Raw genomic sequence first — 17,373 nt, forward strand, 5'->3', positions numbered from 1 at the left:
CTCTGACCGTGGTCCTCAGAGGGCACAGTTCCGGGACGTTGAGGACAAGTGGCTCTTCCTCAGGTGCGCAGCCCCATGCGAGGCCCCAGCTGGGCCAGATGCTCTTCTGCAGCAGCCCCTCAGTTCCCAGAGGCTCCCCTGAAAAGCCCCCGAGGGTGCCCCTGCCATTCACTCCCTTTCTTAGCCAGGAGCAGAGGCCTGCTGTCCCCCCAGCGTGCAGTGGGGCGGAGGGGACCGCTGTCTCCCCTCTGGGGCTCTCTTCTCCAGCCATCGCAGCCTGGAGCCCCATCAGTCCCAGCTGAACGAGGGGGTCAGGGAGATCAAGGTCAGCTCCCTGCTTCATCTCAGGCCTCTGCTGGTCTCAGGCTGGACTCCTCCCCCGTGGTCACCCTGCCACTCCTGTCCCATCCCTTGACCCCTGCTCAGAGCTCTGGTGTCCTGGATGCCCCAGCATCCACCCTGGCCAGCAAGTGGTAGAAAAGGGAGACCTACCCACCCAAGCTGGCTTCTCTTGTGGGGACTGAAAACTGCTCTTTCTGCCACCCACAGACACGTCTCTCTAAAGGGCTCGCGGGTTAGGCACACGCTCTTATTGCCCTCCTCGGTGGGTCATGTTTATTAGAAAACTTTGATGCCTTGGAACCGTGTGACTATTTGATGGCCAGTGTCCCAGACTCCTGCAGGCTTTGGCTGGGAGTGGCCTTTGGGAGGAGGATAGCGGGCTCTGCCAGCACCTTCCTGGGTCAGCGCTGTCCTTAACCCACTTACAGATGTCCAGCTGATGCGGTACTTTATTTTTTATTTATTTATTTTTTTAAGAGAGAGAGAGAAGAGAGAGAGAGAATTTTTAAACATTTATTTTATATTTTTTAGTTTTCTGTGGACACAACATCTTTATTTTTATGTGGTGCTGAGGAGCAAACCCAGCGCCCCGCGCATGCCAGGAGAGCGCGTTACTGCTTGAGCCACATCCCCAGCCCTGATGTGGTCTTTAAAAACTGCCTTAATCAATCTTCGTGATCAGTCCATCGGCCTTCACTGGATGTTCAAAGTCATGGTTATCAACGAACTTGACTCCAGATGCAGGTACAGGGGCAGTCTGTGTTGTTTTTAAGAGAAACCTTGGAATGTAAGCTCCAGGAGACTTGGGTGGGTTCTGTTTTTTCCTGTTTTGTTCATTAACATGTCAACCACCAAGAAAAGTGTCTGGCCCATAAACAGCACTGAATAATCATTTGCAGAATGAATGAGAAAAATCCAGTCATTAAAAAAAATAACAAAACAAAAGCAGAGCAGAACAACTCGCTCTGTGGCGCACAGGCCCCCCCTCCCCTGCAGGTTCATTCTCTGCACGCCAAGCCCACGTCTTGGTTGCTTTTCTTCCGAATGAAGGTCCTGTGCTTCCCTCTACCCGGGCCCCTGTGCTTGTGCGATGTCTGTGTGGTTTATTCTCCTTGCTTTGGCCTTTTGGTTTGTATGGCTCCAACCTGTCACTGCTTCCTTTATCCCTCGGGTAACCGACAGCAGCCTGCATGAAACCTCTCCTAACCGGGGTCCACAGAGACCCTAGACACTGGCCCCAGAGAGACTCTTCCTGGCACAACGGGGACGACTTTCCTGCTGGTGGGTCCTTGGCACCGAGAAGGCCCTGGGCCTGCCACCAGCCCTCCTCACGTCTCCCTCACGGTAGCTAACCTGTTTGGGGCAGGATTTCTACATTTTGCCTGAATTCCTTCAGAGTCCTCGGTCCGTCCACGTCTGCCTGTGTCCAGCTCTCCAGTGGCTTTCCACAGGCCTGTGCACACCTGAGCTGGCCCCGCTCTCTCCAGGAGCTCTGGGGTGGGACGCCCTGAATCTTGAGCATCAAAGCTGAATACCGAGTCCCTCCACAGCCTGTGGGTCTCAGGCCGCAGGGACAAGCAGCCGGGCTGCCCCCACAGTGCTTCAGCCCACGTCTGTGCCCTGAGCACACGGGTCTTGGCCTCACGCCTCCAGCGGAGGTGGCTCCATGCTTTACTGAGCTCTTTGCCTGGTGGAACAGGAGCCACCTCACTTACAGAAAGAGAAGCTGCAGGGCCTGCATGTGCCAATAAGGAAAAGAAGACAGAGCCTTACATGCCCCCAGCCCGTCTTTGAAGGCACAGGTACATATGGAAAGTAAGGTCGAATCTACCGTGATTTTAAACTTTCTACAACGAGATCTTATTAGTAGGACAATGATTACAAGATCATCACTATACAATCAATTAAAGTACTTGTTTTCCTGTTTACTAATTTAGCTTTCATGGAGGCTTTTCCTGGATATTCATACTTAGGTTAAATATGAATATGTATTTTTTAGGACTTACTAACTTTTTCAACTTCAAAACATGTATTTTGGGTAATTAATGATTCCACTGAAAAGTGAGTGTGACGGGGTCTGGGCTTTGCAAACCTCACTGGAATTCCAAATGTAGTTGTCACGATCTCTGTTACACAGTTGGCCACATGACTTCCTGTCCCAGATGCTGACTGTTCTCCCTCCAGGTCCAAATATCGAACATCTCCTTGGCCTTCCTCACTGTTTTTGATCCATGTTTGTTTTAGGAAAGGTGCTATCCATTAAAAGACCTGCCCGGGCCAGTTCCACAGTCCATCTGTCCTAATTCTTGGCCTGCAGTGAACTAAAAATGTGAACTTAAAAAGGGTTTCTATCACAGCATTACTTTTAGGTACCAAATCTATCCCCCATGGTGTGGGGCCATGTCCAGCTACTTCTGGGAGAGGACGTGAACACGCATTCCCCTGGGGGCAGTGGGACCAGCTCACCCGGGCAGGCGTCTCCGACGGCTTCACTGTAACACAGGGACATTCCCACCGCACAGGGCTTCTGCAGATGGAGGCAGGCGAGGCAGGTAGACTCTCAAGGGCAGAGCCTGCTCTGTTCCTGGCATCAAGAGCCCTCAGCCATCCAGGGGCTGACTGCGTGCATCTGGAGGAGGGCGGGCCAGGTGAGGTGCAGGCCACTCTGCAGCAGGGGGCTGTGAGCCTGTCACCAATGCCTCTTCTCCATCTGCCGGTCCCTGCCTTTACCCGAGGGCTGTCCCACCCAGCAGAAGTTCTCTGAGATGCAGGTGCCTCAGTGGTCACCCCTTGGTTGACCCCAGGGTCCCAACAGGCCCAGGTTTGGGAATTGACCTTTTCCCTGTAGCTGCATTTCTAAAATGGTAGAGTTGCTTTCATGCCAAACCTGTGAAGAAGAGTTATGACGAGCAAGAGGCAATTTCCTCCCAAATGACTGTTTTACTTTGCTGGTTTCTGGTACAGTCATGACCTCGGGTAATTCCCATATGAAGTCAATGGTCGCATGTTACATAATAAAGCGAAGTCATTGTTTTTGACCTTCACTTAGGAGTGAATGATCACTGTATCCTCAGAACAAGGTGGAGAAGGCCCCTAGTTCCTTTGACAGCTTTTACACCCAAAGATAAAGCTGTGGTAAAAGTCCACTTAAGCCATGTGATGTGATCTGACAGCCAAGGCCTGCAGCATTACAGTTAAACATAAAGTGCTTATTTAAGGAAAAAACATTTATGAGCATTTTATGCATATTTCCTTCATTTGGAATCTCATTTGAAATCAAGATGATGCGGGTAGTTGATTTTGAAGGCTAATGCTCCTTATTAAAAAGAGGGCTGAAAGAAATATTCGTTCAATTACATGAGAACAGCAATGTTTCCCCTGCTGTGTGGCCATCTTCTCTAGTCGGGGGATTCTGTCTGAGCCTCTGGCTTGTGATGCACAGCCCTGGGGGTGAGGTGCCCGCTGACCAAGGGCAGCGTGAAAGACAGGCAGGCTCTGTGTTGTTTGTTTATTTTGTATCTGTTACAATCAGACTTTAAACATTAAGGAGGGAATATTTCATTTCACTTTATGGACTCTTTGGTCTGGAAAACACCACTGAAGTGATTTGGTTCACACAATGTTTTAAGGGGGAAAACACTGAACCATCATGGTGGCTTTGCTTGCAGTGACCCCACAAATCCAAGGAGGATCCTGGGCTTCATCCCAGGTCCTTGGCATGATCATAGTGCAATGCTGACTTCATTCTGTAAGATGATTCCTCCGGGGAGCAGAGATAATTTGAGTACCAACTCAGACCTTACTTTTAAAGTTTAGTATTCTTTAAGACAATAATGTCAATTTCACCTTTAAAATGACTTCATACTTATCAGAAAATTTTAAGAAATTTACAAGAAGACCATTCCTTGGTCATTGGGAAGTGGGATACTACAGGGTGATTTTGTGTGTTTTTTTTTTTTTTCTACAAACAAGATCATCTTCTAGCCACAAAATAATCGTGGACATCAGAGGATGAACGTGGACATGTTTCTACCACCTAAGTCCCAAGCCCCATTCAAGTTCTGCCAATTATCCTGTGAACAGTCTTCCATTCCAACAGGACTGGGAAAGGGACCCTGTCCAGGGTCATACATCCGCAGTCTCTTTGACATCCGTGGGCTGACCCTGTGGAAGGTCTCAGGCCTGACACTCTGAGATGTCTCTCAGCTCGCTCTGGGCTGGCTGGCCATTCCGCATTATTAGAGTCAGGTCTTGCTCTGAGCAGAAAGACTACAGACGTGAGCTTCGGGATTCGCTGCGTCTCACCACACAGTTACAGTCTGGATTCTTCTCATGGCAGGTGCTTTTGACCTTGGTCACTTGTTAAGGTGGTGTCTGCCCATGTAAAGTAATTCTTTAGTCCTTCTTTAGTATTTCCTTTGCTATTCATGGAGGATTTGGGGGGTAATACTATAAAGTCATGTAAATATCCCAAAGCTCATTAAAATTTCAGTCACTTGTTTTACCATCTATTTCTTATTTGAATTATTATAAAGATGGTTGCTGAGTATTGATTTTTCTAGTATTGTAATTTTCTCTACATTCACTGTCGGCATTCCAATATAGAGAAACACATTTCTTATCTCCCTTTATGTTTAACTTTTTATGAGTATAGGTTAAAGATTAATATGTTATTTAATGATTTACAATGCATTCTTATCACTGTTTATTTGGATGTTGAAACTATCTCATATTTGATCAGTTTGTTGACTCTGTCCTAATTCTGGCACAAAAATACTCCAGGCTCGATTATTTCATATGCATGTGAACACAGCAAGAGAGAGGAGTGGATGCAGACTGTTCCAGCCTTTGATTTAGTCAATTGGCAACTTGGTGCCTTGTCTGGTCCCTGACTGCGTGTTCCAAGTCCACCAGAACTCACTCCTCCCATCCACTGAGAGAGCGGGAGCCAGTTTTACCTGACCATGTTAATCTTGCTACAGGGGTTACAAAACATGCTGAATTGGTCATGACCAGTTCATCTTCTGTGCAGGCTGCTCTGTATTTGCTGAGAACTGCTCTACAGTGGCTAGGGGAGGGAAGCTATTAGTGGTAGGTCTATTATGAAAGTGTCCAACAATTGTTGCTTTTTTTTTTTTTTTTTTGTACGAGGGATTGAACCCAGGGTCACTTTACCACTGAGCTACATCCCCAGCTCTTTTTATTTTTAGACAGGGTCTCGCTAAGTTGCATAGGTCTTTGCTAAGTTACTGAGGCTTGTCTTGAACTTGTGATCCTTCTACCTCAGCCTTCCAAGTCGCTGGGATTACAGACATGTGCCAAGTATGCTCAACAATGATCGGAAATTTTAAGAATTTATTAAAGAATAAATAATTGTGCTCTCCTTGGTAGCACATTTATTAAAATTAGAACAACACAGAGAAGCTTAGCATTGTCTCTGCACACGGAGAAAATGCGAATTTGTGAAGCAGTCTATATTATTAAAGAAGAAAACAAAAACTATTTATTATTAAAAGTTTTTAAATAATTAAATTATCTATGATTATTCTCTCTCTGCCTTCCTCCAGCCTCCTGCACCTCTACCCTTCTGAACTCAGAATTAAAATGAAAACATTAGGATCAGACCCTTTCCACCTGCACTGAACACAGAGCACCCTCTAGAGGCGGCACTGAGTCAGCATAGTATTTCCAACCTCACAAGGACCTGAGAGCTGGCAGAGCCCCGCAGCCACCTGCAGCCACCTGCAGCACACTGCCTCCCTGTGCCAGCCGGGTTCCTCTGTGCCCATTGTCCTCCTGGGGCTTCGGCTTGTGCATGGGGCATCAGTACAGGGACCTGGCATGTCACAGACACAGAGGAAATAGGCAGGAATCCGGCCAAGAAGGTGGACAGAGCAGGGTCCATGCTTACACGGACTCTCTGTCCAGCCTCTGGGCTTCCCATCAGATGTGCAAATACAAGTTCCAGACACTTGTTTAAATCATTAAACCACATAAAACTAAAGACATATTCCTTGCCTGGGGACAGTGCCAGTTTAAATCTTCTCTGAGCCACCCCTCTTTCTTCTTCTCCCTTCCAAGACCTCCCTGTTAATGTCTCCTGTTACTGAAGTGAGGAAACGCCAGAGCTCACTCCTCTAAGACACACACACACACACACACACACACACACACGATCTCCTCATCGAGCAGTTTGTTTCTCTCTGAACTAGCTGGAGACATACTTAAGAGTACAAATCATAGCAACAGCAAACTAAAGACAGGAACTTGCTACTTCCCCTAGGCTTTTAGACGACCCTTTTAGTTCTGGGTCATGGAGTTGGTTGTGATCCCGGGTCTTTGAGCATCTGGAAATATTTCCATCAGAGAAGATCCTACTCTCAACTTTTCTTGTTTCATATTCGAAAATATGCTTTGTTCTGCCTCTTTAAAAACAAAACAAAACATGGCTTAGGACCTAGGATCCAAGCATACACGTGGCTCAGGCAGTGGGCGGAGGAAGTGGGGGTGGAGGACGTGGACGTGGGGGGAGGGGCTCTGGCCACTGAAGCCCTGCCAGCTTCGCCTCTGTCCTTGGCCGGGAGGAGCCCCCTCCCTCCCCTCTGGACTCGGCTCAGGCTGGGTGTCTTCAAGTTGCTCCAAGATGTGGCAACCTGTTGTGTCTGTGGGGGGTGATCATTTTCTTCAGGATGTGATCTTTTCTGCCAGATGAGATTCCACAAGTTACCACATCTGGGTGAAATTTAAGTCACCAGATAATCCTTGGAGGACCCACTAAACCATGGCATTCACAGGCCTGCAGCATTTGACAACCTCTGGAGACTTCTCTAGTGTTGACCTTTGAACTAATCGCGGAGTTAAGGGCTACACGTGCACCTGAACACCTCTCAGCCACTTCCCGGTCCTCCCTGGCTGCCCCTTGGGGTCACCAGACAGGTTGTCACTTCTGATGTGAGCAAGAGAAGAGCAGTTGGTAGTCCCATGTGGTTTTTTACGTTTCGTCGTCAGGTTGACTTAACCCTCTACACAGCCTGCAGTATGCTGGACGTGTGGACCCCGCCTCCCCGAGTCTCTGGGAGAATGTTGGGTGCCAGGCAGAGCCTTAGCCAAGAGCCACCGTTGCCGTCACCAGGCCTGGCTCCTGGCTGAGGCTGTGGGGCTCTGCAGCCTTCCTGACTCCTGGCTGGCACTCGGGTGACCAGGCCAGCAGGGCTCACGGAAGCCAAGGGAGCTACTCCAGGTCCCACGTCTGACTCTCAGGGAGAACTGGCCGCCTGTGGCATCACCGTGCTGTCTCAGGGGCAGTGGCGCAGCTCCTCAGTGACAATGACGCTGGCCATGGCAGTGCCACGAGGCAGGAGAGCAGTGCAAGTCTGGGCAGGGTGGCCCCGGGCTATGCCCTCCCGTCTTCCCACCCTTCCACTTGGTTTCCAGAGGGGTTCCTGAGCCCACAGACCCTGCCCCTGCCACAGGGTCCACTATGAGACCACTCTCCAAACCCCAACTACCACCACGTGTGGGGCTCTGCCTCCTCACTGTCACTGTTCCTCCCTGTGGTGGCCAAGGTCAAGGACATGGTGGTCACCACCCTGAGCCTTACACTGTGTCAAGTCCAGGATCCAACCTCTCCCTTGAGGGCCCCCCTGCTATGGCGGGGGCTGAATCATGAACCATGTGCTGGAAACAGAGGGGCCAGGCCAGCTCTGAGCATGCAGGCCAGCAGTCACCCTGCCTGCTCCTGTCCCAAAGGAGCGGGCAGGGTGACTGCTGGCCTGCATGCTCACTGTCACTCACAACAAAGCAGTTAGGAGCATCCCACAGCTGATGAGCACGGGGCAGGCTGTTCTTGCAAAAGCAGCACTCGCACTCGGTGGCTCTGCTGAATACTGAGAAGCACGTGTAGTTGGGACACGGGCGAGGCCGCCACCAGGCAGCATGCGCTGAGCCCCAGTGTCCATTCTGAAGCTGTGCTCAGGGCTCGGGGCCTGTTGGTCTGCGCGCCAGCTGGTCACTCCCGAGCTCCAGGCTATTTGCCAACTTTCTACTGACATCACTAATGGTCAGACTGGACTCGACATCTGGGTGTTTTGAGTTAACCTCACCTGAGGTCTCTCTTCTCAATGACAGGTGCTGTGGCAGCCCTACTGGGTGCCAGGGGACAGAGCAATGAGTAAAGACATATATGGGGTTGGGGAAGAGGACAGTAAATAGGAAGTGAGAATCATAGCAACGTCTAAGAAGAAAGCCAATGGAGCCGTGGGGCAGTCGTGGTGGTACGACACTCCAGGTGCTCAGCAGCCTTTCCAGAGAGAGCGACATCGGGGCCAGGGCCTGCAGGATGTGGGAGCAGTCCTACGGAAGCAGCAGCAAAGGCTGAGGCGCTGGGGGCAGCTGGGGCCTTCCCTGAGCCAGGATGGGCCACCTGGCTGGAAGCAGGAAGAGAGGAATCGGAGAGAGCAGGGGCCAGGCCGCTGTCTCGGCCACATTTCAGACCCTGTCTAAAACTGCTGGGCAGCACGTTCCCCACAGAGGGGGAGGGACCACGAGCATTGTGACCCCTCAGCAGGTGAGTCCAGGTCAGAAGCCACCAGGAGCTGCCTCAAGGCCTAACATCCACTCTAGCCCAGTTCTGCGGACTTGAGAATCCGTGAATCTGGAGGATGTGGGGAGCCTACTAAAGGGATGTCACCGTGCTCCTTAGAGGGTCCTGGGAAAGCTCCAGTGTGCACCCAAGCCCCACACTGTGCAGGCACAACGTTTGGGCCACAGAAGATTGACGGCAGAACCAGAAGCCAGAGATTGATGGTGGGATTGATGCAGGACACGGGCACAGGAATCTCACAGCCTGCAGGAACAACGAGCACAAATATGAGGTTGAGCTTCTTATTTAGAGTTGTGGGTTTTTTTTTTTTAATTACAAAAAAGCCAAGCAAAACTAGCTCTATGACAAAAGAGGGAAAGAGAATCCATTACAAAGATCTGAGGAGGTCCACAGAGCCCCAGGCAGGGAGCAGCACCCCTAGGGGGGTCATGAACTGGACATTGGGGAGACACCTTGTACCTCCCAGCTCTGCCCCTTCCCTCCTGCTTCATTCTGGCACCTTCTGTCCACAGGAGAGGACCTTGCTGGCCAGGCTGGGGCCAGCTGTTTAGCATGCCCAGTGGCTCAAGGAAGGGAGGTCAGTAGCACTGACAGCCTGGCTGCAGAGCCTCCCCTAACCAAGCGGCCGCTGCTGCACCAGCAGCTTCCCTCTGAAGTGTGTTTTGAGAGAGACTGGGAACTACTCCAGCAGGTGCTCTCTGCCATGGGTCAGAGAAATAGCCAGGCAGCAGAAGCAGAGGAACCAAACCCACACGACTGACGCGTTGCTCTGGAGTTGTGCTTTTAGTGAGAAACCTCTCCTCCACACCCACCTGGTACAAGGGGAAGGCAAATGGACCTGAGTCCAAGGTCTGGGCTGGGTCTCAGGGACGGGCCTCTTGCCCGACAGGGTTCCCTCTGTTCTCACCAGGATGAGGCAGTGGGACTAGTCCTCCTCCAGGTCGCTCCCAGGTGCTCCTGGGCTAGGCTAAGCATTTCCATTTGGCAGCTGGAATTGCTTAGGAATTTGTCCTCAGGTTAGTCGCAGGTATTCAGAGACGGTAAGGAGACAGGCTGTGCTTCAGATCGTCTGATTCCAGGCTCAGGCCCTTGAATGCACCTAAGTTCCTGAATTTCCTAAGCCCAAGTTTGCTTCCCCTAAACCCTGGAGAGGAACCAGGCACAGGTGCCACCTCCAGCGCGTTCACAAACTCACAGCCCTACATAGTTCTTCATGACCTTGTCACATGTGACTTTCCCTTGTCCCCGGGGCAGGTGCGAGAGCGTGGAGCTGGACAATAAAATCCGGGATCTGATAGAGAGAAATGCTTCTCTTGATCCAAAAGGGGTCCCCCCAGAGGCCACGCTGAGTCACAGGAATGCATGTCCTCCAAAGGTAAGAAAGCTTCCTCCACAAATCTCCATGCCCGACTGCTGGCTCAAGGAGGAGTGTGCGGGGACAGTCCCCACGTTCACTGCAGGCAGCCCTTCCTGAAGGGCCAGGTGCTGAGCACCACAGGGCTTCCCTTTCAGTCACTTCCTGCTGCTGAGAGTCCTGGGCAGAGGCCCCTCCAGGCAGGAGCAGGACCCGAGGTGGGGTCCCCAGGAGCAGGCGTTCCTGGAGGCAGGGCTGGGCTCCGCAGCCGGCACTGCTCCTGCCCTGCTTTGTGCTTTTGTTGTTGTTATTTCCTTGTTCTTTGCTTGAAAGTCAAAGGTGTTTGAATTTCCTCTTTGCAGATGTTCATCTGTGGTACTTTGTTTAAGCAAATAAAATTCAAGACTCAGCTTGAGCTAAGAATTTTGTGGACCACCATCTAGAAACACATGATAAGGGCCCCCTGAACTCTTCTGCTCCCTGATGGTTCTAGGGTCATCTGCCGTGACCACCTACTTAGTGGTCACCAGAGACTGTAATGAGGGTGGATTCGCGAGCACACCTGGCATAAAGAGTTTATACCTACCAGTAACTTCAGCTCTCCTTTCTCAGGTAAGGTGTGCACGTGGCAGGTACAGATTACCGAGGGACTTTTCTGTGGTGCTGGTGGACCTTGGTCTCCCTGAACAAATATTTGCTCTTACAGCTAGCTTGCGTCCACACCTGTTACCTCGTCTCTTAAAGGAAGTCTCAGAATGGCACCAACCTTGGGTCTGCCCTGACATCACCAGGGGACACCCCACTCCTGGGCATCTCTGCACTGGCAGCCTGCGCATGCTTCTCTCTGTCTCACACACACACACACACACACACACGCACACACACTCACACACACTCACACCCACCTGCTTTTAATCCCCAGTGCCCGGGCCCTCGGGCCCCATGGCTGTCACCCTCCAAGTCCCAGGTGCTCCCGACAGCCTCCCGCCCTCAGGACTCTCCAGCTGGACCTTCCTTACTGGTGACACCTCTCTGCACGCTCTTTGCCAGCCTCACGCTCGCTCATACGTCACGTCTGCTTCTGGGGCTTCATGGAGAGGTGTCTCCCTCCCAGGCCCTGCGTCTCCACACCTCATAGATGAAGTGAGCGCCTCGGGAGGCGCAGGGCGGGCTGTTCCCAGCCGCCAGCTGGTGTTTCCCGTCCTCCTCATGAAGTACGAGGAAAGACCCCCAGAGGGTGAGCGCTGAGCTGTGGCTGAGGAGACTCAGGGAGCTGGAAGGGGCCTGGGGAGGCGGGGGAGGGGAGTGGACCACGGGAGCCTCAGGTGGCAGGGGCCCTGGGCTGAGGTGGGACACACCCCTTACAGCCAGTCGCCAAGCCACACCGGGGCCTGTGCCTTAGCATCTCCATCACCTGCCAGTCAACGTTGTGCTTGACGGTCCACTGAGCCCCAGAGAGACCACATCACCTCCCGGGCAGTGTCGGGCACTCCCTTGCCATAGCTGAACTGACGGCCATGCCGGCCTCTCCCGGCCATCACAGGGCTGTAACCCCAACCCGAGGCACAGTGGCCTGGCACCTCCGTCTCTCTCATCTCCTCATGTGCACGTGCCACCACCTACTGACTCAACCTGCTCCAAAACCCTGCTCACCGGCACGGGCCATGCAGATCCCCAAACACCCTGTCCCCTCTGGCCTCTCCTGCCCACTCGCCCGTTTGCTTCCCTCGAGTCGCCTGCCTGCTCCCTTGGAGGGCTCAGGCCCTGTCCACGTCATGGGACGCAGGCTGAGGCCCGACGTGTGCTGGGTGAACCTGTCTTCCCCACTGGCCCCGGGGCCTGGAGGAGGATCTGTCTGCTCCCTGAAGGCACTTAGTTCCACGGCAGGTTTTTCTGGAAGACAACAATAGTGAACCACTAGCTTGACTTCGTGAGCCATGGTCAAGCTAGACGTGCCATCAATTCGCCCCTAGAATTCCCCTAGAGTGCTCGGAGTCTGCCGGGGAAGTGGCAGGAACAGGGACTCAGAGACCCACTGCTCACTCTCAGCTGGAGGCCACTGTGTGGTCTTTCCTGTTCTGATGCTGAAGTCACTGACTGCCACTGGTCATTGCTGCCTGTAGATGAGATTTGTGCCAAGCTCCGGAGCACTGGTGGGTGCCCCTGGCTGTGCCAACCCTGCCTGGGTGAGATATGTCCTCCTGAGCCCCCAGGTCACCACACACGGGTGCTCCGTGCCCTGGAATAGATACTCATTCCCTGCGTGCACCTGGGAGTTCCAGTGTCTGCCGAAGGACGCGTCACCTCCTCTTGGTCTCCCATCACAGGGGCTTTAGCTGCTGCTGTTCAGTACCCACTCTGGGCCAGCATCCTGCAGAACATTCCTCTACGTCCAGCTGTTCAACCCTGACCCCCTGCAGATGGGAAGCTCAGGTTCAAGGAGGTTGAGATATTTCCTCATGGGCTGATAGGATGGAGAGTCTGGACCTCGACTCAAATGGGACCAAGTGGAAGCATCGCCCTGCTCTTCCTGCTTCCCTCACATCAGGGCCATCTGGGAGCTGGGCCAGAGCTCAAGCAGATGCAGAGGATGCTGTCATCAGAGTGGACCCCACCCAGGGCCTAACACACCACACTCGATCCAGCCACTGTGGCCTGCCCGTCTTCCTGGAGTCTGTCCTCCCAGAGCAGCCACGGGAGTCTGCAACCTCCTCCCTCCATCCCTCCAGCACCTTCCTCGATCTTCCTCCCCAGATGTCTCCACGTATTTGATTCCAGAGCGAACCCTGCTCTGCCTGCTGTAACCTACAGCGACCCTCTGTGCAGGGGAGTGCTGCGCTCAGGACAGAGCAGACCTTCACTTTCTCGCTGAGGTCCTGATAGAACCGGAACAGGTGCAAGAAGACTCCTGTTTGGGTGAAACAAGTGAGAGCCAGCCGATGGCGGGTTCGGGACAGTGGAGGGCTCCTCCGCTTTCCCACTGAATGGAGTCAGCGTAGGAGTGGGAGGCAGACTCCTTTTCCGGGAGCTGGGAATCGGTTTCTTCATGGCTCCACGAGATGGGAAGGGGGTAGTGGAATGGAGAAATGACCTGATGAAGGGGCCTGAGCCGCGTGGAGTTCCCTTTTCACTAACCAGCATTGCCAAGAAGGAGTGGAGAGGTGGGTCAGAACCGAGAAGGAAGCCGGATGACTCATGGCTTCCAGGAAATGAGCAGCATTACTGATGAAGAGGAGAAAGTCCACCCGCACCAAAGTGCCTGGGGTGCTGTAGCAAGCAGCCGCAGGAGGTCAGTGCACAGAGGTCAGCCCGCGTCTCGGTGGCTGAGGAAAAGCAGCTGCCTCAGTGCATCGGTGTCAAGATTGCCAAGTGGATTAAAAATAGGCCTGGTGACAAAGAGGAAGAGGGACAAAAGAAAAGAAAAGTGGGTGGTTCTCCTTGATGGAAGGCTCTAATCCGTTCCTGAGGGTGTGGCCTGAGTTTGGAGGATGCGTGGGTCTCTGATAGAGTTCAGAGGGACCGTCGGCTCTACAGCCTGAGTGCAGGAGCTACTGCTCCTCAAGTCCACTACCTGCATAGTCGTAGGTGTGACTTCACAGTGTCCTTCGCAGACGTGGACAGTTAAGATCCAGAATGCCCTTCAGTGGAGGAATCATGAGAACACAGGTGGATGAAGTCTTCGTTAGAGGACAATGGCTGTCATAAAACAGGGGCTCCTGGGCGGAGAGCAGGAAGACTCCAAGTCGTGCTTGGTGTGAAGGGTTAGGATCCCTGGGCTAGAGCATGTTCACGGAATTCTGTCCTGATGTCATTTGTTTTTTATTTTTACCAGGGATTGAACTCGGGGGCACTCGGCCCCTGAGCCGCATCTGCAGCCCTATTTTGTATTTTATTTAGAGACGGGGTCCATTAGCACCTTGCTTTTGCCAAGGCTGGCTTTGAACTCGGGATCTTCCTGAGCTGCTGGATCACAGGGGTGCACCACCACACCCGGCCTGATGTTATTTTAAAGATACGATTTTATTGCCAAAATATTATATTTCATGCATCCTATTCTTAGTCATACCCATCCCAAGACACATCAGTTTGTATAATTAAAGAACAATCGAGAGTGACAAATGCCCCCAAATTGGGGCGACTAGTTTACAAATCAGTGCTCTAGATATGCTTTCTGACGGAGTCTCGGGAACAGGCAGCGTGGTCTCTGTGTCAAAGCACCTGTGCTCTGCTCCGCACATCTCCACCTTCTCCTGGGCACCCTCAAGTCCACTACTCGCAGCCGTGCTGAGGCCAAATGCACGGCCAGCCACCGCCCTTGATTAGCTGCCCTCAGGGAAGTAAAGGGGGAAAAAAGATCGCGAAGTGTACGATGAGTGGACACCACACCCAGCAAGACACATCCTGATGCCGTGGCAAACTGACACACCAACCTGCAGGTGCCCTCCATGAGACAGCAAGGACAGCGTCCTGAAGCACTTCTCCTGACAGGCCGTTTCCGTCAGCGCTGGGACACCGCGCAACCTGGGGCGGGCGTGAGGTGCCCGGGTTTAAGGAGAACCAACAGAGTTGAGTTGTCTGAGAATCTGGTCTGCCTTGGGACTCTTTCTCCCTTTCTTTCTTTTTCTCCTTTCTCTCTCTCTCTCTCCCTCCCTCCCTCCCTTCCTGTCTTCTTTGGGGTTTCGACTTGGAGGCAGATATCAGCTTTGAGTAAGTTTGGATTGGGCTGGGGAGGATGTTGGGTGGATGCGAACCTCCGTCTGGACAGCCCCATCTCCCCGGGCCTAGAGGAAGTGCTTTCAGTAGTTCAGAGTGCCCAGGCCCCGGTGTGCTCAGAGGGTACAGGGAAACTCGCAAACTACGGGAAGGCAACACACGCTTTTCTGTAACCACATTGTTGAAAAAATGTACCTAGTTTCTCTTTTCTTTTTCCCTACTTTTAAACCTAAATCAACCATTTTTCATCAAAATAAGAACTTGATAATCCATCCCATCTCCCTAATCCAAGACCAGTTTCCAGGAGCAAAGAAAGGTGATTTGTTCATCGAAAGCAGAGAGGCCTGAAGTCTCTGACCTTAGGTCTCCCGCAGTCTCCTGCTTACGCCACGGTCTGTTCCTGTGGGAGGGAGGTCTGGAGGGTCCAGCCCTGTCACCTGAGGCAGCACAAAGGCAGCAGGGGCACAGAGCTGTCCGGTGGCGTCCACACCCTAGAGGTGGGGAACATGTGCTCTGTCGTATGCAGCACTGGGGAAACAACCAGGGGAGGTGGCTGCAGCCCTGGGCCGGGAGTGGTGTCCAACAGGACGACAGCAAGGTCCACACTGTGGCTCCCTGTGGGGGAGCAGATGAGCTGTGTGGACACTGGGGGAAAGCCTCCTGGGCAGGAGAGGGGCTCAAGGGCCCGCAGCGCAGCCGGAGGTGAAGCAGTGTGAGCACAAAGGAGGCAGGAGAGGTCAGAGAGGCTCAGCCGGCCGCAGGGGCCCCTTGACCACTGGGAAGAGTCTGCCTCGGCTCTGGGTGAGATGGGCAGCCACCGGCCGGTCTCAGCAGAGGAGGGACAGGAAAGGACATTTGAAAGCCTCACCCTGTACTGCTCATGGCTGGGGCAGGAGAGCCCTTGGGGTACCTTAGTGTCTGGCTAGCAGAAAAGGCTTGTTGGCCTTCCAGAGAGGCCAGCCAGACACAACCAGACATCAGTCACCACTGGACATGCTCCTAAGAAAGCTCCTGCTGGATAAGACCCGGAAGCCAACAGGACAGCCCTCATGCTGAACCAGTGACAAAAGGCCTGTCATTTCGCCTGCCCCGCGCGGCAGGAGGCCCCGAGTCCCTGGTTCCTGAGGCCGTGGTGGACAGGTCTGCATGGAGCCTACAGGGTGTGCAGATAAACTGGGCACAGACTTTGAGGTAAAAGGTGCCTGAAAGGTAACTCCAGGCTTTGTGTTCTGGGAAATGAGACGTGTTCCTTCCCGTGGGGAGGAAGGTTGTGTGGGCAGACCAGGAAACAGGCTTCCTGCAGCTGGAGGGGCGGGGCTCTGAGGTCCCCACAGAGAGGACCAGCCGGCAACTAAAGGGGCTCTGGGGCCGCCCTGGCCACCCGGGCCTGGTGGACGCGGTGGCAGGCATGTCCCTTGCCCAGGGTAACCTTGCTAGTCTGTTCACTGGCTCGCTCTTGCCGGGCCTTCCCATGTCACAGGCACCACGCATCTCAGGCCTGCTGGTCCTGAAAAGCCACTCGTCACAAGTCTGCTTTGCCCAAGGGTCCTCAGTGTCCCCCCAAGGAGACCCGTCGTGACTTCCTTCCCGTCCTCCTCGGATGCCCCGTGGACCTGCTCCAGTTACATGGGCGCATTGTCACCCGGGGCCTCAGCCTTGTCCCCTCTGCCCTGGTGAGGTGGCCTGCAGTGGCGCCTCCCACGACCCCACCAGAGCCCTGCCCACCCCTCGAGGCCCAGCAGATGCCCGCTCTCGTGCTGGGAAAGCCTCCTCCAGCTCCCAGGGGCTTTGGTGTCCTTACCACTTATTCTCTGGCTTCTCTTTGCATCCCAGCTGTTCATATCTGCCTGTGTGTACACACACGTGTGTACACCTGCACACATCTGCGTGGATATATGAAACTCTGTGTTGAAGAGTGTGTATGTGCATGTGCACGTGTAGATGTGTGTACATTTAATGTGTGTACGTGTATATGTGAACGTGTGTGTGTGTGTGTGCTCACACCCCTGTACACATCACTGGAAGTGGGGTCTCTGCTTGGTTTAGGATGGGCTCCGTGCCGAGCGCTGTGACTGACGAGTCGGTTTGGGCCAGTCTCTTCCCTTTGTCGTGTGACTCAGGGAGTGTCCCTAGGTAAGGTCAAGCTGCTGGTCCTAGTGCTGACCTGTGTGGTCAGGGAGGGCAGCCCGGGGAGGAGGGCTGGGCGGAGGCTGAGCCCCAGGCCCTCGCGTCACCAGTGGCAGAGTGCACTCAGGTGACAGCTGCAGAGCGGTGGCAGTAGCTCCTTCTTGTGTCCTTCTTCATGTTCCCGCTGGTTGGTTTTGTCCCTCTAGTCCCACAGGAGATGAGGGGTCATCAGAAC

The 17,373-nt window shown here is 53.3% G+C and overlaps 1 protein-coding gene and 1 non-coding gene across 2 annotated transcripts in view; both read left to right on the top strand.

Annotated features, from left to right (window-relative positions):
* The window catches only part of Tnip3 (TNFAIP3 interacting protein 3), a 55,661-nt gene that overhangs the window by 13,763 nt on the left and 24,525 nt on the right, over nucleotides 1–17,373 (top strand). The gene's annotated exons all lie outside the window — the stretch shown is intronic.
* On the top strand, nucleotides 5,718–5,824 carry LOC114105775 (U6 spliceosomal RNA). Its single transcript, XR_003585094.2, has one exon. It is a non-coding gene; the product is annotated as a U6 spliceosomal RNA (small nuclear RNA).

Source organism: Marmota flaviventris, chromosome 7 (assembly GCF_047511675.1).
Source record: "Marmota flaviventris isolate mMarFla1 chromosome 7, mMarFla1.hap1, whole genome shotgun sequence".
In the NCBI taxonomy this organism is placed as follows: domain Eukaryota; kingdom Metazoa; phylum Chordata; class Mammalia; order Rodentia; family Sciuridae; genus Marmota; species Marmota flaviventris.